At 35.5% G+C, this 22,632-nt stretch overlaps 1 protein-coding gene and 1 long non-coding RNA gene across 5 annotated transcripts in view; one reads left to right on the top strand and one right to left on the bottom strand.

Annotated features, from left to right (window-relative positions):
- Dh44-R2 (Diuretic hormone 44 receptor 2) overlaps window positions 1-22,632 on the top strand; it is a 185,091-nt gene that overhangs the window by 37,883 nt on the left and 124,576 nt on the right. For all 4 annotated transcript variants that reach the window (XM_089735132.1, XM_089735134.1, XM_089735136.1 and 1 more), the window contains exon 2: window positions 19,571-19,603. The gene's annotated coding sequence lies outside the window, so the exon portion shown is untranslated. The remainder of the gene's footprint in view (window positions 1-19,570; window positions 19,604-22,632) is intronic.
- LOC149500832 (uncharacterized) lies at window positions 4,154-8,788 on the bottom strand. Its single transcript, XR_016324649.1, has 4 exons — window positions 8,486-8,788; window positions 8,243-8,322; window positions 6,061-6,191; window positions 4,154-5,973 (listed from the first exon to the last, which is right to left on the bottom strand). It is a non-coding gene; the product is annotated as an uncharacterized LOC149500832 (long non-coding RNA).

The following is a 22,632-nucleotide window of genomic DNA, read 5'->3' on the forward strand; positions in this document are numbered from 1 at the left end:
ATGGTTTTTTCTTTCAATAAAAATATCTCGCTTCTTTATGATAATCATGCTCCCATCAGACGTGTCAGAGTTAAACAGTTACCCTCACCTTGGTTATCCGACTCAATTAGGCAGATGATGGCCAGGAGAGATAAGGCTAAACGCAGATACAGAAAGCTCCCAACGGAAGACAATCTTACAACTTACAAGAAACTTCGTAATCGTTGCAATCGGATGTGTAGAGATGCCAAAAGACGCCATATTCATAGCTCCCTAGAGGGTCTGAACACATGCCAAATCTGGAAATTCCTTAATTCACTAGGCATTGGCAAACAGTTAAGCGAAACTTCCTTTACTATTAACCTCGACGCTTTAAATAAGCATTTCTCTCAAGCTCCCATTATTCTTAATGACAGTACAAAGTCATCTACACTATTACAACTTTCCAAAAGGCCTTTACCCATGTGCACTCCTTTTACTTTCACTCCGGTTACAGAGTGTGACGTTAAGAGATCCATCCTTTCTATTTCCACTAGGGCTGTGGGTGAGGATGGGATTCACCTTCAGATGATCCTTCTGCTTGTGGATGAGCTTGTCCCTATCATTACATATATTCTTAACTTCTCTCTCTCAAAAGGCTCATTCCCAAGTAGCTGGAGAAGGGCTCATGTTCTCCCACTTCCTAAGGTCCCTAATCCTTCCTCTTTTTCTCAGTTTCGTCCAATCTCAATACTTCCCATTCTCTCTAAAGTCTTGGAGGGTTTAGTCCAAAGACAGCTCACTATCTACCTTAATAAAAACAATCTCCTCAACTCTTTTCAGTCTGGTTTCCGCCAAGGCCACAGCACGGTCACTGCATTGCTCAAGGTCACTGACGACATTCGCCACGCGATTGATGTGGGGCAGCTAACCGTGTTGACCTTATTGGACTTCAGCAGTGCTTTTAACTCAGTAGACTTTGACATCCTTCTAAGTATCCTTGGATCTCTTAATGTATCTCCACTTGCTCTAACCTGGTTTGAATCTTATCTCCGGGGACGCTCGCAGTGTGTCCGTTCTGATGATTCTACTTCAAAATGGTGTGATTTAACTGCGGGTGTACCTCAAGGTGGCGTACTATCTCCTCTTCTCTTCTCTATTTTCATTAATGAAATTACTCAGGTGCTGACTTCTCACTACCATCTCTACGCTGACGATTTGCAGATTTATAGACATTTTAAAGCTGATGACGTTGCTTTAGCTATTGCTGAAATCAATGGAGATCTTGGTAGAATTAGTGCTTGGGCTAAATCTTTTGGACTTCTTGTGAATCCATCAAAATCACAGGTCATAGTAATTGGCAGTTCCTATAGGTACAACACGATTGACCACATTAATTTGCCCCCTGTGACGCTAGATGGAATTCCAATCGCTTATTCTAAAACAGCAAAAAACCTAGGTATCGTTCTTGATTGTCATCTCTCTTGGTCCAGTCAGATAAATTTAGTTAGCAGGAAAGTGCATTGCACGTTTCAGTCTCTCAAGCGTCTTCAGCGTTTCTTGCCCTTTGAAGCTAAAGTCACCCTGGCCCAATCCCTTATGCTTCCTCTCCTTGACTATGCAGATGTCTGTTTCCTGGACGCCGCGGAGGGGCTATGGGACAAACTGGAAAGGTTACAAAATTTATGCATACGCTTTATTTTTGGTTTACGTAAATATGATCATGTCTCGCAGTATAGATCACAACTTAATTGGTTACCTATCCGACTTCGCCGTGATGTTCATGTTTTATGTATGCTGTTCAACATCCTCAATAACCCAGCTGTTCCCCTGTACCTCCGTGAGCGCTTCGAGTACCAGATGCCCCGAGGTGTACCCTGTCGTACAAGTAGATCCCTTCTCCTTAATTTTCCCCCTCACTCCTCCAGCCGCTACGGCGGTTCGTTCACTGTGCACTCTGTGCGTCTGTGGAACTCAGTTCCACACTCAATCCGTGCAAGTCCCTCACTTGAGGTATTCAGGAAGGCATTAAAGAAGCACTATCTATCAATTTAGTATTACTTATATATATTTATTTTATGTATTTCATTATATATGTACGTGTATGTATATGTTTACGTTATTTATGTGTGTATGTATATATATGTAGTCTAATATATTATGTATTAGTGTTTTATTTTTATTTTTATTAAGTTCTTGTCTAGATTGTAAATTGTAAATTGTTTAGATTGTATTCTTCTACCCACTCATTTAAAGCTTTCCTTCGTTAAGAACGGTTAGCTGGTAGAAAACTCAATTGTTGAGTTAAGCTCGCCATTTTTTTATATCTTACGCAATTATTGTAATATTAACTGTGTGTACAATAAAGAATAAAGAGAATTAAAATAAGTATACCAAATTTCGAGTTAATGCGACGTTTTGAAGGGGGTCATAGGTCTGAAGCTAATAAAAGCGTATTAATAAATCTATATTAAAATGCCAATGGTTAAAGTCAAATTTCAACCACTAGGTAAATTCTAGCCTAACGTTTTTGGAGTTTACTCCTTTAGAATCGATTTACATATATAGGCCCGGGGTATGAAAATTATGGGGACCAAAATCGTACTAGCATGTCACACGAAATGCGTTATGCGCCTAGCATGTCACACGAAATGCGTTATGCGCCTGATTGGCTCCTGATTGCGTGATGCGTGCGCGCGCCAATCAGGAGCCAACGCGCGGCCGCGTTATCGCAGGTGACGCCGGGCTGCTGCGCCGGCAGTCCGCCACAAAGCCTCGTACTGATCGCGCGTTTCTCTCATTATTGTATTTTCATATATTTGTTAGTCGTTTGTTTTGTGTCTCGTTAATTTGTTAATAATCTGTTGTGTATCGTGTTGTCGTAATATAGAACTATTTCTCGTATTGTTTCGTTTAATTTTTTATATCCAGTAAACTCCAGTCGTGCGTCGGAGCGGACACACACACTTTTTTTTTTTCATTATTTCGTACCTATATGTTTCAACAAGCTCACTCACGGCACATCTGGTATGATGTCAGAGATGATGGACCGATTTCCATTGACATCGTAACGTCAACGCCATCGCTTACTCAGACATGAGGTCAAAATTCCAATTAAACGAGATATCAGGACTGCTTTGCAGCAGAAATAGACCAGATGATGCCCGTTTGGACTTACGATACGTCATTTATTTAAAAACCGGTAGGTCTTCGCATTACTCTGGTATAATACCCAAAGAACGCTGCTGCCGTTACTCAGGTAAATCCTTTACAACCTGCACGAAAAGAAACAGGGTGATGCCGCTCATAGGCTGAGAGTAAACAGTCAAATATAAAACAAATTAATTGGTTTTTACAGTACAATTACAAAAGTCACAACTCTACTATAAGTATGTACAAATTAGTTAACATAAAAGGACAATTCTACACACGCAAGGAATAGCATTGTAAGTCGTATTTAGCTAAAACTGAGTTACAATGTTATTCTTTGCAGCTGTCGAATTACTTTCAACAGTTAAACCATCTCTTATTACATTCGTAATATCAGTGTAAAGTTCTTACGACACAAATGTAATTCAATCAAAAATGAATGACAACCAAATAAGCGTCCTTTAGTGAATTTTATTACATCTATCAGTCAACTATATTATTTTTGGAATTATCAGATCGACAACCCTACTTTGCGTGTTTCCACCATTAGTAACGAAGTGTCCTTGGTATAACTACGTACAAACATTCGTAAATATGCAATTGAAAAGCAATTAGTAGCCAACGCTCGTACAATATCAAAAGGAAAATACCGAACTTGGGTTCGATGTCCATTAATTCGAATTAGGCAACAATATTCATATTAACGAATCTATGAAGCCCATCTAACGATCTTATTTTAGTTGAAAATATATATCAGTAAGCGTACATATAGTTAAAAATCACTAAATTTATGACTAACTAAAAAGAGTACTTTGTATTTAATTTTTGAATAGAGTAATTTACTGTAAGCTGTATGTATAGCTATTCAAATATTCCGAACATTCGATTATTTACTTTCTTCCGACGAGCTAAAGTCATATATTACTCTTAATCTTACTTTCAAGATACCAGAACCGATGTCTGTCCGCTGATAATGGCAAATGCAATTTAAAAATGTTAATGTGCATATAAAGTATCTTTGTGTTAGTATATTTCCAGTAATGAATTGTTTTTTTGGAAGAAAGGCAATGTCTCTGATCGGTCGGCCTAACTGTTTAGAGTCTGCAGTATTTATGTTATGTAAATAGGCTCAAATAAACATTGCTGTCCTGAATGGATCAATTATTATAAGTCACATAAGATATCTAAAATAACCTACATATCTAAGGCTAGCTATAGTTATTGATAACGAAGTAGTCTTAATGGTCACGAAAGTCGTCAACCCTCCTTGAGTTATGGCCTTTTTACCTTTCCTTCTTTTGCTGTTTCTTTTACTTAATGCGTTTTTAGTTGTATGATTTGCACTTTTTCTATACTTATACTAATATTATAAAGAGGAAAGATTTGTTTGTTTGTTTGTTTCGAATAGGCTCCGAAACTACTGGACCGATTTGAAAAATTCTTTTTCCATTAGAAGCCGACATTGTCCCTGATGAACATAGGCTACTTTTTTTTTTTTTTTTGTTTCATGTGTGTTTTAATGTTTCCGAAGCGAAGCGAGGGCGGGTCGCTAGTGTTATATAAACATATAAACTAAAATGTACATTTTCCATTGCTAAAAAGATAAAAAATTCAAATTTAATCTGTGCTTACTCATGTGAAAAAATATTTTTTATTTAATCTGACAATTAAATTATACAGGAACATATCAAGAAAAAACAACGGCCTGTTGATAGCACTAGAAGCTGTTTTGATTTAACCTTCCCTCAAAGATCCCCTACATCGGTGTCGAAAATCAAGTAATAGGTTCCTCGTCAACAAAACACTACCTCTATCTTGTTACAAGAGCATTCTGTGAAAATCCTCAGCGTGACGGCATCATGCGACGAGTAAGCTCTAAATCCCTCATGATCGAGCTCCGTTTGTAGATAGCAGATTTTGTTACGTAACAAAATAACGTTAACGGTATAGTACAGGATCAAGGTATTAGAACTACATACGTCTGGTATGTTTAAAGCTAATAAATTGATGTGCACATTACCAGTAGTGTCACTTGTTATAATAATAGCCTACTATTGGTCCCGCAGTAGTCGAAATTCGACTATAATTAATTGGAATTGTAAGTTTCTACACTATTATGATTGTATTTTATACTTCTACAATCACAAATTTCGCCAAGACTACACTATAAAAAATATTAACAAAGACAAACAATATTTAATCTATTCTCAATTTGACAACAGACGTCAAGAACAAAAGTTTGCAATAAATAGTATGCATGCGTGTGTGCGTCAATATGATATGTAGTGTGTGTAATGTTTTCTTTATTGATTGAACGTATCTTTTATGCATTATTTTAAAAAAATATTAGCATTGTGCACTTCTTCTCTATATTCTCTATAAGTGTGGAAAATTTCATACTCCTCCGTCCGCGCAATTTTCGTAAAAAGGGATACAAAGTTTTTGCTTCACGTATTAATATAATAGATATTTAATGTATCGTTTTGAAAAAGGGGTTTACCTTTTTACGGCATCTGTGACCTGATGGATAACAAACCCTACAATGAGGGAACAGCCGTTTAGCCGTTGTAACTGTATGAGACCTTAGAACTTATATCTCAAGGTGGGTGGCGCATTTACGTTGTAGATGTCTATGGGCTCCAGTAACCACTTAACATCAGGTGGGCTGTGAGGTCGTCCACCCATCTAAGAAATAAATAAAAAATAAAAAAACAGCGTGTGTATAATAACAAGAATTATAAGGTTTGATGAATGGCTTTTATATGAAGGGCTTTTATAGTGAAATCCTCCAGTATTTTGAGATTTCGTCTCAATACGTAAGAGCAGGAACGACATTCAGCTCAAGATGTCAACGGGCTCCTCTGGCTTTTGGAAAAATCAAACAAAAAATACTGTAAATAATTACCTAATTATTTTCGCACGTCATATTAGATAAAGAAAAATAAGATTTACCGTTTAGATTTTTCACTGTCATGCTACAATCATTTAACATGTTTGTCATGTATGTAGGTTACATAAATCGAGGAGAACGATAATTTTCAGAACCATTAATCAATCGGCTTAGTAGAATCTGGAAAAATCGTCTGAAAATATAAAATTCAAATACTATCAGTGAAACAAAAACGTCCAGTTCTATGGTTAACTAGTAATAAGAATCGAGTTGCGATGACCAACTTTCCAAACCCAGCCACATCCACAATACTCTGTATAGTAGAGGACCTGGCATCACAGACTCATACAATCCTCTGGATCTACCGAGAGCCTGTAACTTCGTCTGAGTTTTGTACCACATATTTTATAACACAGCGTTGTTTGAATAATCGCATCATCATCTTTTATGATCGCACCAGGCTTTAATAAAGTTCATTCTGAGGCAAACGTGCACTCAAATTTGTACATATAAGTTTAAAAAGATTGTAATATTATTCGCATTATTATCTTGATCGCACTATATCATAAGATTACCATAGTAGGTATTTAATAAAATATCTCCAATCATATCGTCACAGTATATATACCTAGTCACGTCATAAGTATTGTCACACAGTAAAAACTTTTCTTTTAGAATGCTGGCCACAAAAAATTTTATTGAATTCGAATTTAGAATTGTTCATGAAAATAAAAATGTATACTTTTAGAATTTTACTCATTTTTAAATATGGAGTGGACGCTTAAAGAAGACCGTGTTGCAGTTATTGCGTTGCATCGTTGCGGTTGCGCGCCAATTCAAATTTTTAACATACTGAAAAATTTTAATATAACCAACAGATTCGTTTATCGTACCATCAAACGATACAATGAAGACTCTAGTGTAGATGACAGGTCAAGAAGTGGTCGCCCTCGGTCTGTTAGGACTCCAGCAGTGATAAAAGCTGTGAAGGCGCGAATTCAAAGAAATCCCAAACGTAAGCAGAAACTGTTGGCCCTTCAGATGGGATTAAGCAGAACCACGGTGAAAAGGGTGTTGAATGAAGACTTAGGGCTTTGGGCATATCGAAGAAAAACAGGACATCGTTTGAATGCTCGTCTAATGGACCTGAGACTGAAGAGATGCCGCGCTTTGTTGAAGCGGTACGCGAGAAAAAAATATCGGGAAATTCTTTTTTCGGATGAAAAAATTTTTACCGTAGAAGAGAGCTACAACAAACAAAATGATAAGGTGTACGCACACAGTAGTGAAGAAGCGAGCAACCGTATTCCGCGTGTCCAACGAGGTCATTTTCCATCCTCGCTCATGGTATGGTTGGGAGTTTCTTATTGGGGCTTAACAGAGGTAAATTTTTGTGAGAAAGGTGTAAAAACGAATGCAGTTGTGTATCAAAATACAGTCCTGACGAACCTTGTGGAACCTGTTTCTCATACCATGTTCAATAACAGGCACTGGGTATTCCAACAAGATTCGGCGCCAGCTCATAGAGCGAAGAGCATACAAGACTGGCTGGCGGCGCGTGAAATCGACTTCATCCGGCACGAAGACTGGCCCTCCTCCAGTCCAGATTTGAATCCGTTAGATTACAAGATATGGTAACACTTGGAGGAAAAGGCGTGCTCAAAGCCTCATCCCAATTTGGAGTCACTCAAGACATCCTTGATTAAGGCAGCCGCCGATATTGACATGGACCTCGTTCGTGCTGCGATAGTCGACTGGCCGCGCAGATTGAAGGCCTGTATTCAAAATCACGGAGGTCATTTTGAATAAACTTTAGTGTCATAAGAATCTATGTTTTGTTAAGTTCATTTTGGTATATGAATGGTTACATAATGAATAAACTTGTTTCAATTATTTTACGTTAAACATGTGACAGAATTTATGACCTGACTAGGTACATCCATGGACCCAAATTGCGTATTTATTTTAATTTTATTGCTTAGGTGTGTGGACAAGCTCAAGGCCTACCTGGTGTTAATTGATTACCAGAGCCCATAGGCATCTACAACGGAAATGCCGCCACCTATCTTGAGATATGAGTTCTAAGGTCACAGTATAGTCTCTTCACCGCAGAAATAGGCAGGGTGGTGGTACCTACGCGTGGAGACAGTCACTTAGCTGAACCAATATAACCGTATAGATTCTAAAAAGCGAAAACGCTATAAAAACATAATAAAAGATTACAGAAGAAGATAATGCAAATACCGTCAGTTGTTATTCGTTCGATGACGTCTGGCGCATTCCTCGGATAGATGTGCTGTTTGTTGTACTCATGACCGCTTTCTCTGTGGGTTTTTTGAAGCATCTAATCAAATAAATACATTACAAAAAACATGTTAAAAGCATTGACCACTACTTTCAATTCAAATACTACGTTTTCTTGTCACGTATTTATAATTAGCCAACGTTAGCGTCATTATACTAATCTATATAATTACAATGCACAACCTCGTTTCGCAGTTTGAGCCAGTTCACACAAAACAAATTTCTTTACTAGGTTTCCAGAACAGAAGTAAGTAATTTTTCAGTTCATTTATCCGGAATACGTCCGCTATCTACAACTTTTTGATTTTTGACTGGGTGATCCAAAACGGTATTGCTGAAACAGAAATAATATTATCGAGGAAACGGGATATGTCAAGTCTTATTTATTTTGTTTTAGTACATAAAAATGTAAAATTTATCTTAACTTCTCCTTATAATTAAACTACAAACAAGATACTTCATAAATTAATAGTTCGGTCAATTTTAACAACGCCAATGAATCTGTAATATTTAAATTAAGAAACCCCATATTTTATTTTATCATATTCTATTTTCTGAATAAGGAAAACTAGGATTCTAGGATTGATATTTCATAAATTAATAATTCGGTTAATTTTAACAGCGGTGATAAATCTGTAATATTTAAATTAGGAAGCTCCTATTTTATTTTATCACTATTTATTTTCCTAATAAGAAAAACTATGATATATGACGGAGTAGGGACCGCCGTGATGTTTTTAAAAAGTGTGACGTCAGCACCGCTGACGTCGCGGTCACCACTTTCTTGACGAATGACTCATGTTTGGGTTTCCGAAACAAAACTTCACGAGAACTTCACGAGAACTTCGTATATTGCACGAGAAGCATAACAACGTTACAGAGATAACCGTACAGTACAACGGCTCGGACACGAATCAAACAGTGCTAGACAGCACGGCCGTATTTATGGGGCTTTGTACCCGTGAGCGTGTTGACACGTTTTAAACACGTGAGCGTGTTTACACGTTTTTCAAACACGTGAGCGGGTTTACACGTTTTTCAAACACGTTTTAAAGTATTGAAATTACAATAAAAGGAACTGTTTAACATCAATTTCTTATCACAGAGTAATTAGTTGATGATCAGTAGGTAAATAGTCATATTTGCGCCGACATATATAATATTCGTATATTTAGAAGAGTCTTACATATTATAAAGACGTGTATGTTTTCAGCTTACATCATATTCCATAAACGAATAACATGCTTTTGAGGAAGTCGATATCGCACTACGTAATATTCTACGTAGTACTGTAATATGATACATTCGTGTAAGAATTTCAACATTAATCCAGAACAAGCCAATTAAGTATTGAAAATTTTCATCATGTTCATCTTGTAATTATTATTTGTTTATTTCCCTCCTTAGATTCGGTACAAAATATGTAGAGTATGTAAGATTTTAGGTAATTTCGCTCACAGTACAGTTCGATCACCCTTCATTATCCCCTACAAAATACGAAGCCATGACCGGGAAGGTTGTATAGGAATTTTTAGGAGAAAGTGAATGAAGATATTGCCAATATGAATAGGAAGGTGGTTTTTACCCACTCTCTTTTTTTTTGGGTACGACTCACTGAGCATATTTTTGCATTTAAATACGTCCAGAGCGCGCTTCCAGATAATTACTAATGATAAAAAAAAACGTCACCTCACTATGATCCTTAAAGCATCTCGACCCTCTGCTTCAAGGTGAGCAGCCTCAATTTCGCTCAAGTAGAGACTGCTCTAGATGAGCATAGAAAGTTATCATTGTGATTTTATCGAGCAGTACATGAACACGTGTTAGGCGAAAACTACTTAGCAAACTAATACTTACCCCAAGATAACGGCCTAATTACAAGACTACGCGATTAAATCAGGAATCTCGTTACCTATTAGGCTACTGACAACTCAGATTGGGCAACTTATAAGGGTCTAACTTATATTATTAATTAGTTTATTTCTTAGATCGACAGAACGAAATCACGACCCACCTGATGTTAAGCGGTTACCGGAGTCTACTTCATAGATATGAGGACACATGTCTTAACCATTAAACTAGAACGCATGATTGCTTCGCGAGTCGAATAGGCACGGCATCAGTACCTACCCATACGGGCTCACATCACGCTATTCCACCAGTAAAAATAAATATTCGGGGGCTATTAAACACTAGCTATCCTTTTTTTATGATTGAATGATTACTGGTAGCCCGGGGGCCTTTCCGGTATCACCAGGGCAGGTGGGCCAGCAAAGGCTCAGCCAGGATGGGTGGGATTTGCTAACAGCTGCCCGAGCGCCTCCGGAGGAAACCTAACAACTCAAGAGCAGCTGCTTCGCGAATGAATCTACTACCGGATCCGAATCGCGACCCGCTGAGAAGATCCGGCGAGAAACTCAGCGGGCTGATGCATGAGTTAGGTTACACGTCTAACTCTTTGCCGAGTTCGACAAGTACGGTTGCCGGGGTCCCTAAGCCTGCTCCTAGTGTTAGAGCTGAAGGCATCCAATGCAAGAGTTATTGGATCTGATGGATGCGTAAGGACGTGTCTAGCTATCCTGTGAACTTAATTTCCCATTCAGATCCGTGTGAACAATATTGGCAGGAAAATAATACATAGTAGTACTAATAGAATACTTACAATACTCCTCACAGCCAATTACATCAGATTAACTGCAAACCATCTTCCACGTCCACCACTTTTTATACAAAAAAAAAACAACTGACGACCTATTTTTGTAACCGACCGAGGGTTCTATTCAAATGGTTTCTCATTAGCATCAAAGGTTACCCTTGTCTTTAATTACAATAAATTACTAATAATTCAGTACACGTGACTTGGTGGAGTGCCAGTAAACAATCTTCAAAGTTAATCATTTCAAACGAGGACGGCTATATTGATGATTACAGTAATGAACTTCAAAGAGCTCATGATCACTGATCACTAAGGATAGTGGATCTTATATGATAATTTCATAGTATGTAATTACTAATCAGAATGGTAGGAATGGTGGCATCAGCGTCAATCCTAAATTTAAGCTGATTTTTTTTAAATCCGTCTTAATATATAATTCAAAAAAACTTTCAAATATAAATTCAATTTGGTTCTTTTACGCATGTTGTAGATTATTATACTCGTATATAATATAATAACATGATGTAACAAACAGGTTATAACATCTAAATATGAAATGTACACTAAATATGAAAATTCTCGGGATTAAATAAAGTTTACGTCTTTTATTTATCGATTGAGGAACTACGAAGTCGGCCGGGTCAGCTAGTAATACAATAAAATAATATAACAGGTGACCCATTTTTAGTTCTACAATTCATTAATTAATTTTATAGTATAGTATATAGTATGTACATTAATCATAAAATTTGTTACGCGGATTTAACTTTAATGCGTTGAACTTTGGTTACATTTGCGTTAATTTCCTTAATGTATTTTCATTTATTGTTATAAAGTGAATCCTATGTAGTAAGCGAACTTGGCTTATACACAACTACACATTCTCATCGTCGTCCCATAGACGCGCAGAATCACGAGAAATCGTACAGGGTGGCTGCTACCTATACGAGTATATGAGCTATTTTTCAGGCCCAAAAAAATATATATACAAAAACAGTGTTTATGTTAACTATAGTATTTATATTTTCATTATCTATGCTCAGATTAACTGTGTAATAATATAGTATAGTATAGTATCACAGTTTGAAGGATCACAATAAAAAAAAATTTTTTTTGAAGTTATCCTTCTTTAGGCACGTTATGAAAAATTTATGAGAGTGAAATTTTACGATGCGCGCGCACCGTGACACAAAATTAACAGAATGAAGTTGCCAACTAAATCGCTCATTATAATACGACCGACGTAACTTGGCGAGTTTGAATATAGCCGCAAGTGAACTTTCCGAACCGTACCGAGAATTACCGAAATTTATACGATCTCAAGAAAAGGGATGTCCAATATGCGTGTTTGAGGATGTTGTTTAATCGATATTTTTTTGAAATTGATTAAAATCTAAATAAATAAATTAAAAAAATTTAAATACACGCACCCTTTTTTTTGCAAAGTAGGTACGCGAATTGTGCGTATTAGAAAAAAGATCCGAAAACACGCGATTACAAGTAAGTAAAGAGGAAAGTAAGCATTAAATAAGGTCGTTTCGAGGCCACAGATATCTAAGAGCTGTCAGCGATTCCGCCGAAATTTTCTTCACAATTGTACGGAATGGCTTAGAGCAAGCGCCCTCAATCTTTTTCCTCCATAATTTTTTATAATAATAGGCTGTATTAGGAAGCCTTTGAGACAAGATGCTGACTTATAAAACTCTTATTGTTTGTTGAATGAAACTGGAAAATCTATTAAAAATTATGAAATTTATTTCTTAAAAAGGGTTTAGACCTTTATCACAGTATTCGGGGTCGCTAGTACATATCTAGTATAGTCTAATCTAGATCGTCACTGGTAAAAGTAAATTGCTTTGTAAAATATATTATTACCGTGATACTTAAGTTACAAAATTACATATTACTACTGGGAATTATCGTTGTGGCGAGGCTCGGGGGAGGCCTATGTCCAGTAGTGGACGTCTGTGGGCTAAATGATAGACAAAAGACTGCAAACGGATCATGCAAATTTTGAAAGTTTTGACTGACATCGATTGTACCGAGTGATACAAATGCGCTGGGATTCAAATTCAATGGGTACCAATGGTTTGTACCAATTTTAGTAATCATCTAAACTACGATACTAATTTTAAATACAAATTTGTTTTTTATCGTGTCATACACACTAAGTAGACAAGCTTTGTATCTCGTAATCTAAAATAAGCTCTTAATAAAAAACGAAAGCTAAGAATCATTTATTAATGTTATTAAATGAGAAAATTAAATGAATTCATTCAGTGAACAATTTACTTCTTATATATAAACGGTTCATAAAAAAACTACTCCGTATATGAATCACATAACAATCTTCGTAGAGGAAGTTGTGGAAAAACGTCACGAACAACATAATAACTGTTGGATAACTTGGCTGGTTATTGAATCATCTCCACACGTGCCCGGGCATCTGAGAAGCCCATAAAGGAAAAATAACATAGCAACGTAGCCAATCGATCCTCATTGCCCATACGAGCCCATTAAGTAGACGTGTTTGTATCATAATAGAATATATTATATAGAGATGTGCATCTCTTTAAAAAAAATTTAATCTCTCAAGTTTAAAGAGTAAACAAATCTGTGGGATGATAGATATAGAACGAACAGTAAACAAACAATCTATTTATAATATATGATAATGGCCTTACCACATGTCGCTTCCAAATACACATATGGCAATTTATTTATAGTGGTATAGTGTTAGAACTTCACTTACTATTAAGTTTTGTTATTTTTGTGTTTCGAAATAAGGATCCTTCTTTGGGTGATAAACCTCTACTGCCTTGAGCTTCGTTCTTTTGATGCTAATCTTCATCACACCTAGCCCCAATTCCTTGAGTACTGGTGGCAGGGTGTGGTGTGAGTACCATACGGATTGGTACCACTATCTGGTCTATTTCCACCACAGTCACAGTTAGATATTATTCAAGCTGTCCATCATGAATTCGAATATTTTCACATTATCACAATAAGTTTCATAGTTCACTAGCGAAACGTTTATTAAGAACTAGAAATACATTGAAGTTTTAATATTTCGCTCTTTAAAAATTTTATATTTATTACGTAACATTTATGCCTACTTATCTTCTATCTTCTTCTTCTATATGTATAAAAATGAATTGCTGTTCGTTAGTCTCGCTAAAACTCGAGAACGGCTGGACCGATTTGGCTAATTTTGGTCTTAAATTATTTGTGGAAGTCCAGAGAAAGTTTAAAAGATAAATATGAAAATGCTCGGAATTAAATAAAAATAACAATTTTATGTGTCCCCCGTCGGACGGATTCCTTTTGTTTGTTTTAAGTTTATTTTATACAAAAGTTTATTAGTCTTTTATTTCTCGATTGAGGCACTACGAAGTCTGCCGGGTCAGCTAGTACATATATAAATATAATATAATGAAATCGCTTGTTCGGTTTTGTCGTAACCATTTTCATAAACGACTTCAATTGACGCAGAAACTTTTAAAAATAGCAAACTGGCCGACGGGCACTTCTCTAATTGAGGGCAGCGGCTCGTCTCGGAAATGAAGCCAATCTAAAAGGGCGGCACTGATAACCAGCCGATATCCGTCCTCAAATGAGATTTTGTGCGTAAACATCAGCTAATTTCAGAGCACGCTTTTGAGGACACAACATTCCTTTTGATTTATTCAGTAACTAGCGACCCGCCCTCGCTTCGCTTCGGAAACTGTAATTTATTATTGATTTCTTCACAATTTAATGGATGTTATTATACATATAAACCTTCCCCTTTAATCACTCTATCTATTAAATAAAGCCGCATCAAAATCGGTTGCGTAGTTTTAAAGATTTAAGCACACATAGGGATTTAGGGACTGAGAAAGCGACTTTGTTTTATACTATGTAGTGATGACTCATTAATGGCATAAGGTTTTCGTTTGTGATTTACTTACAAAGTTCCACCGATTTAATTGTTATAAATTAATTTAGGCTTTAAACTAGGTAGCGCACGTAGTGTATTTTGATTATTAGTATTGGTTCAAAATATCCTAGAAGCATCGTCATAGGTTGGAATACTAATTCTGCTATTTGAGGCACTGGTCTGATTTGAACATGATATATTCTTTTTTTTTTATTGCTTACCAATATAATGTTCACGTACCTCCAACAGGACCACAGGTTGGGATTCGTTGGTCTAAAGGATAAGATATCATTTTTAGATCCCAACAGGTACAATTTTTCTTAAGTAAATGCGTACTTAATATATTTTCACGACCTCCACAATGAAGGAATCGCGCAATAAAAATTATTTTTATTTGGATAATTACTGATGATAGGGTTTACTCCCACATGGGTAGATACCACTATCCCGCTTATTTCGACCGTGAACCAGTCGTGTGCTCGAGTTTAAAGGGTGGAAAGCCGCTGTAAATTATATTGAGACTTTGACATCATGTCCGAAATTGGTTAGCGGCATTCGCATTCTGAAGTCTATGGATTCTGGTAGCCACTTAACACCAGGCGAGCCTTCAGTTAGTTCATCTTATCAATAAATAAAGTTCTTTAGTCTTGGATTTTCGATTTATTAACAAGAATGTGTGAATTATGTTAATCAAACGTTATTATAGGACGTCTTGTGAGCCCGCACGGGTAGTTACCGCAACACTGCCTATATCTGCTATGAAGCAGTAATGCGTTTCGGTTTGAAGGGTAGGCTCCGGTAACCATTTAACATTAGGTAGGCCTTGAGCTCGTCCAAAAATCTAAGCAATAAAAATATAGTATCTATATATTAATACGTGAAGGAAAAACTTTGTACCCCTTTTTACGAAAATTGCGCGGACGGAGGAATATGAAATTTCCCACATTTATAGAGAATATAGAGAAGGAGTGCAGAATGTTATTTTTTTTTAAATTATGCCTAAAAAATATATTAAATCAATAAAAAAAACATTACACACACTACCATGTATTTGACGCACACACGCGTGCATACTATATAATTATTGTCAAACTTTTGTTCTTGACGTCTGTTGTCAAATTGAGAATCGATTAAATTTAATATTGTTTGTCTTTATTAATATTTTTCTATAGTGTATTCTTGGCGAAATTTGTAATTATAGAAGTAATATTAATATTAAGTCTTTGAAAACAGAATCATAATAGTGTACAAACTTACAATTTCAATTAATTATAGTCGACTTTCGACTACTGCGGGACCACTAGTCATAACTTAATTCGCCAAAATTACATAAAAGTCAACTACACACTTGTACATTTCACAGACACGCGTTTTGTGTTGGCTTTGAATCAAATTTTGAATTTACACACCGCATGAATATGCTGATTTAATCATACAAATATTTAGTTTTCGTTTGAAATCGTGTAAACTCAACTAACTTGTTCACTAAATAAAGTTTCACAATTAAAACTCTGCTAACATAAATCCCTGAAAATAAAATAGTTTTCATAACATCTAATAAATGAACAACATTAGCTCTTTTTACTTCAATAGGCAATTGAATATTGAGTACAATTCGTTTTTACTCGTTTAGAGAAAATAATAATCTATCTACGTGATCTCTTTGAACTACGCCAAATATGTTTTAATTGAGGCGTAAAAAGGCTTCATCTTGAACGATATTGGTTAGCTCCATGACCCACGTGCATGATTTAGCATTTTTTTAATGTTTGAAGAATTACTGGTGGCTTGGAGGCTTTTCCAGTTTCACCAGGACAAGGAGGCAAGCAAAGGCTCAGCCAGGAGGGGAGGTATTTGCTAACAGCTGCCTGAGCGCCTCCGATTTAGCTTAATGCTATCAACTTGTATAATGCTATTGATTTTTCCACTTTAAGCCTACGTATTGATCTGAAGTAACCATGCCTTCGCACTCAAACTTCAAACATAGCAGTAGCCTATTTTATTTCCTCGTAAAACGTTCGTATGTCATCTAAATTGGAAAGTCGTGATCGGTCTGGTTGTAACCATGTTTTACGACGGTGTTAACTCACGCCTGATATCAATATTTTGGCGGGTTTGATTTAGAAGTATTTCGCTGTTTATGTACAAAATGGATCCTAGCAGTGATTCGAAATTTTGGGTGTATTTTTAATGATATATGCCGTATGCTATAAATATGACGGTAGGCAGCGGCTTGGCTCTGTCACTGGCTTGCTGATGTTCATGGGCAACGGTAACCACTCACCATCGGGTGGGCCGTATGCTCATCTACCTAGAAGAGCAATATTAAACCGTGAATTTTCACGGTCTCGTTACATACTTTAAAGAAATAACAGAAGCGACTGAAGCATTACTGACGGCCGTGCAACGACAATTTTCAATACACTTCTCACTGGAAATAATCCATAATAATATGAACTAACACTTACTTCTCAAAACGTCAAGCAAACATTTTACTGGTACTGGTTCCCATCGATTCCTGATTAAGAAGTTAACGTGATGTCATTATCTGCCTAAAGCTAACCGTAATTCTGTATTTATTCGTTTATAAATAAATATATTTTTTAAATTTAATTTAATCAATGTTAATCGCCCGGCAAGTATTAAATCACGTCTTCTTCAATCCCTATTTCGTAAATTTGCAACAAAAAAAAACCTTTGAAAAAATGTTGCTTCGACTCACATCACGTATTCCTTTACGTGGATGTGTTCTTTCGTGATTTACAGAACAAAATATATATCTCTCGCATCTGAGAATTATGTCTTGAAATTTGTTGCGTTGCTCCTCTCGTATTTCCTCCTCTGATGTACGTTTCATTGTGAAACAACAGTGAAAGCTTTTATAAAACAAGGCAATGAATCATGCGTCGCGCTAAAGCGAGGTCAAACGTCAGTATTGCCTTGTATCATGTTACAAAGAAAAATTAGGATAGACAAAAAAATTCCTTAGAGCTTCACGAAATAGTTTTGTAATATGCACATAATATGAACAAGATTAAAAACGACACTTTGCGAGACTACACATTAACAAAAAATCTATAAAAAATAGTGAACAGATTACAATTCAACTTAAAACAATTATTTCTGTGCATAAATTTACTGTGAAATTAATACCCGAATCTCCTGATGAATTCAAGAGCCAATCTTATGATTATTGTGCTTGCAATCGATGTATTGAGCTAGTCTGACCAAAGTATAGTGTATGCGGCATTTATCAGAATATAGTCTAAAAACGACGCTATTTCACGACTAGGATGGGTAGTATTCATATTCCTATTATTTCACACTAATTGAGAAATTTCTAAACTATGACAAAATAAAAAATATATAATACAACACTCTATAAAATAATTAAAACTAATATGATTTCATTTATCGTTCTGTTAATTCGATTCTCGTTAATATCAAAATAGGTACAATAGGAAGCCGCTTTCAAAGCTAAAACACAACAAATGAGTACACGAAGTCTAATATAATATTCACTAAGCATAAATAATATTGTGTTTTTTAATTGGATTAAAAAAAACAATCAAATGTTTTTTTAGTGTTATCGTGTATCAATAATAACAAGATCACAGGATTGCATAAACTATTTCCTAAAAATTTTCGGTCAGTACTATCTGTTTTATTGAACACACTAACAAACAACATTTAGAAAAGCATTAACAGCATAACATGAACATGCTATACGAGCCATTAGTTCTCCATCGTAAAAACAAATAACTTATTTTTAAATGGTAATTCTTTAAAAACTGACATGTTGACCAGAATTTGAGTATCCAACGGATCACAATAAAACGTTTAGGTGATGTATCTATTTTGAGGGTCGATTTAACATTTGGCTTTTGTCCAAATATTGGTTGTAAATATTTAAGTGTTTGAGAGAGCTCGCTTCACCACCGCAGACGACTGTAAATATAGGTAATTAATGATCTATAAACGCAGTTAAACACATGCATGAAATATGTTACTAAGAGGCACTTAACAGTACATAGTTGTACAAATAATCATACTTCCTAAAGATTTGATGTTCACATTGTGGAATATTTAACATTTAACCCGGAGGCAATAAATTTGAAATGTTTGTTTGATAAAACTTTACACAGTCGCAATTAACTGAAACTTGTTGTTTATTGAAATAGCAAAATGTTCAATTAATTTAGTACGAAGATTAACAATTAATATTGTGTTTTTCGGATTTAAATGATTTTGAAACTTCAACTTAAACATGAAATAAAGTTTACTTCAAAATCAGTAGTAGGTGTAACTAAAACTCTTATTACGCTTGGAATATCGATGAAAATTGACGTTTCGCATTCTTTACAGTTTTCGTGGTACAGTGCTTTAAGCATTTCAATTCTGTGCTTAACTACTATAACTTTTCTATGACAGAATATTTCTCTACTTTTACATTTCATTCAATAGGAATTCATTCAATCTTTGCGGTAGAAATAATAATAAGACTAGGTGTAAATCGAATTCCCCCATTGAATTAACAAACAAAAGCCACGTATTACTGTCAGCTCCCCGTAAAAGTTGCATCTATCTTAATTTACTCTCTCCCTCTTTATTAGAAATACGATTCTTTCTTGTCACATCGTTCCGTGGAAGTGGGGATCCGACTAAATTTAATTGAATTAACCCTTTTTTTCAGAGTGCTCCATCAACGCCGACCAAGAATTCTCTGGTGAGTGCAGAAATTATTTTTAAAAATAATATTTAAGATTTTTGTAGTTGTACAGAGTCACAATGGTCATTTCCGATTGAAGAAGCAGACGTAATTTTTTAATTAGTAAGCATTACACGGTGCTCATTGAGCGCTCTGACATTCCTGTTTTTCAATGAAGTTAGAATATAGTCTTCAGTGGCACGCTCTAGCTTGCCTATGCTCTTGGAATTCTCAAGGTCTATACGCGACGATGACGTTACCTGTACGATAATTTTTAAAAGTCATCATGGCTTACAATGTACCGTTATCGGCGTACCCATATCGAGAAATGGCACTAAGTCGATACTTCAATCTCGCAGGCAGTTACCATTTTTTTTATTGAAACTTCTGTAGGTTCCATTGAGAGTAAAATTTAACTCGCGACAGATTCGTTACGGCTAGAGAAAAGATACAATTTAGGAAGAGCGAGAGTGAGAAATTAGACATAGCGTCTCGCGTACCACTCGACCGTGGAGAGAGGGAAAGGACAAGGCGAGCTAGGTCATTTCCCTTATACACAGCATTTCATTCTATTACAAGAGAAATTTAATTTAAGGATAAAAAACTAAGAAAACCAAAATATTACACACCGCAAAAGAAGTTTCACTTCTTTCGCGTGCACCAATTTGCACGTGCACCATTTTTCTAAGGAAATACATAAAATGCTATGTATTAATGTGGTGTAATAAAAATCGAAAACTTAATAATTATGAGTTTTCGTAATTATTATTGGTTAGCTAAGCTTTCTGCACGGGTAGGCACCATCATACTGTCTAAATTTTGAATCGAATCAGTCTTGCATTCCGGTTTTAAATTTGGGCCAACCGTTATTCAATACAATGGAAACGCGGACTTCATATCTCAGAATGGTTGCCGGCATTGAAGTTGTTATCTCTATGGACTTCACTAGCCTCTGAGTACCACGCAGACACACCTCGCTCCCTAACGTAGTAACCTTAAAAAGTATTAAAGTAAACACTGTTTTAACATATTCTAGAACAGCGAACAACATTCGAAATGTTTGAATTGAGTCGACTATTATCAAAGCCGGCAATCTGACTTTTGGACAATGATTGGTAAATCAGAAAAACGAATTATTGACTTTGTATTCAATTGGCAGTCACAAAACTCTTCGGAACGACATCTTAGATAAATAACAGGTTAACTATTAACCTTTATTTAATGCAGGTTTTGAACCGTATTCTTTGAAGGAGACGATTATATTCAAATCAATCTGAATTGACATATCAATAATTTTTTTTTGTCCAAATGCACAGATTGCCACCTTTGATAATCGACGACTCAATTAGAAAAACGAATGCGAATCGAATAAGAAAAAATAATTGTATGATGAGATTAAATGAAAGAAGAATGCAGTTTGAGAAATCCTTACGGTTAGAAGTCTCATGCAAACAATTCCGGACTCGGAGAGAATGCGAGCTCTGAAACAAATTAAACCGGGTACACGCTTAAAATATTCAATGCGTTGTGAATAGCTAGAAGTAAAGGTCAACTCCTCATGAAATATTTTTTTCAAACACTGGAGTTTATTACACAAAATTGAGATTCAATTGAAAATAATTTCTTTTTTGAATTTAGAATTTGTTCAAGCTCATGACTCTATGGCCATGGTCACCGGAGCCTTTAGATCTCACGACTTAGATACTGCTACCCGTCTTTAAGCATGACGTCGAAATTTCAATTCCATTCTACAATGTCTATCCCGCGCTTAAAATCTAAATCCATGACTGAACCATGACAATACGCCAGTTATAACACTAATAATGATATTCAATTATGTTCACAAAGTAGTTCAGAGAATAACATCAACTTATTTACTAAATTGAACAATGCCATCACGGCGATATGTGTTACATAAATCAACTGATCCCAGAAGCTCGTGTATCGTAATTTATTAGTAGGATCGGTGTTTTTCATCGTTGCCCTGATATAAGCCAATAACTCCTTATCAGCGCACTGTTTGTATGAATGAGACAAACTCCCGTGAATAATTATTTACACGCGAATCCTAATTCGTCAAATAATCCATTCCCTGTGTGCTAATATTAAGAATACCGGGTAAGGACACAAAAACTAAAAAACCTATTATTTGTGTAATTCGCATCCACCAGATAACGGACCTCTGATGACTTTTGATTAATATCTTGTTTTATTTTAAGAGTATTATTAAATAAATAAATATATTATTAATTAAATTTTATATATTATATAAATAAATAAATATATTATTAATTAAATTTTATATAATTAAATAAATATATATAAATAATTTTCAATATTTATCCATATGTGTATTATGTTTTTTTTTATATCATTAAAAATTAGGTAATAAATTTGATTAAGCCGTGGATCATTGAATACGGAAGCTGATTTCAAACATGAACAGACAAAGGCGTGAAATAAAGACAAAATGGCTCAATCAATGAAATGCCTCAGTTTTCCTTGTCGATTAACGAGGCAGCCTTTCAGATCGATGGTGATTTTTCAGAAAAGGCGCAAACGAACGAAAGTGTAGCATATATTATTATTATTTCCTTACAATATAAGTTAGATTAGTTCTTGTTATCGTGTTGTTTTGTCGTATAGTTGTAAAGAACATTGTGTATAAATTCAGCACTTTGTCTTGTTTGGCCGTGCGCACATGACTTATGTTGCAAGCCAGATTTTGTTTCTTTTTACTTGTGTTTTTATGTATCTTTTTAGCTTGTGATGTGTATTGTGTGCCTAATAAATAATTAAAAAGTAAAATATAGTTATATGGGGATTATCACTGTCACTTATTTATAGGTACTGAATTAAATATCTCGTTCCTTTGTCGATCTATTTTGAATAATTCTCAGAAATTTGATTTGTAACTCGCTCAGGTGTTTTCGCATCAAATTCAAATTTAGCCAAATCTGAAGGCCAAGATTAATTTCCAATACTTCAAATTGTCCGACCGAGTGACTTGCTTGATGAAATGATATATTACCGAGCCGTCGGTCGTT

This window comes from Bombyx mandarina, chromosome 19, assembly GCF_030267445.1.
Source record: "Bombyx mandarina strain Sakado chromosome 19, ASM3026744v2".
NCBI classification, from domain to species: domain Eukaryota; kingdom Metazoa; phylum Arthropoda; class Insecta; order Lepidoptera; family Bombycidae; genus Bombyx; species Bombyx mandarina.